Source organism: Periplaneta americana, unplaced genomic scaffold, assembly GCF_040183065.1.
Source record: "Periplaneta americana isolate PAMFEO1 unplaced genomic scaffold, P.americana_PAMFEO1_priV1 scaffold_20, whole genome shotgun sequence".
Taxonomy (NCBI): domain Eukaryota; kingdom Metazoa; phylum Arthropoda; class Insecta; order Blattodea; family Blattidae; genus Periplaneta; species Periplaneta americana.
The window spans coordinates 1194380-1195277 of NW_027185501.1; the positions used below are offsets into that span (position 1 = coordinate 1194380).

The window sequence follows — 898 nt, forward strand, 5'->3', positions numbered from 1 at the left end:
TCAAATCAACCTTACAGTTAGTTATACCTGAAATCTTTTTTGCATAATACACGTCACTGTTCGTTAACAGAAAACCACAATTTAAGTCACACGGAGTTAGTGTGCACTCGAAGTTGGATGCTTGACGGTTGTCAGCCCACTTTGAGGTCTATGGATATAGAGGGAAAAATTGAATCGCTGTCGGTTAGAGTTCCCGAGAAGCTCAGTGGTAGAGCGTTGGTACATTAAACCAAAGGCCCCAGGTTCGATACACATCTCCGGAGCAATTTATCCCTCGAAATTATTCAAATCAACTTTACAGGGAGTTATACCTGAAATCTTGATTTGCATAATACACGTCACTGTTCGTTAACAGAAAACCTTAATTTAAGTCACACGGAGTTAGTGTGCACTCGAAGTTGGATGCTTGACGGTTGTCAGCCCACTTTGAATTCTGTGTATATAGAGGAAATATTGGATCGGTGTCGGTTAGAGTTCCCGAGTAGCTCTGTGGTAGAGCTTTGGTACATTAAACCAAAGGTCCCGGGTTCGATACCCGGCTCCGGAACAATTTTTCCCTCTAAATTATTCAAATCAACTTAACAGGGAGTTATACCTGAAATCTTGATTTGCATAATACACGTTTCTGTTCGTTAACAGAAAACCACAATTTAAGTCACACGGAGTTAGTGTGCACTCGAAGTTGGATGCTTGACGGTTGTCAGCCCACTTCGAGGTCTGTGGATACAGAGGGAAAAATTGGATCGGTGTCGGTTAGAGTTCCCGAGTAGCTCAGTGGTAGAGCGTTGGTACGTTAAACCAAATGTCCCGGGTTCGATACAAGGCTCCGGAACAATTTTTCCCTCGAAATTATTCAAATCAACTTTACAGGGAGTTATACCTGAAATCTTGATTCGCA

General features: G+C 42.3%; 1 non-coding gene across 1 annotated transcript; it reads left to right on the forward strand.

The window, feature by feature from the left end:
- Nucleotides 1–475: 475 nt before the first annotated feature.
- TRNAN-AUU (transfer RNA asparagine (anticodon AUU)) lies at nucleotides 476–547 on the forward strand. The gene has a single exon. It is a non-coding gene; the product is annotated as a tRNA-Asn (tRNA).
- Nucleotides 548–898: the final 351 nt, after the last annotated feature.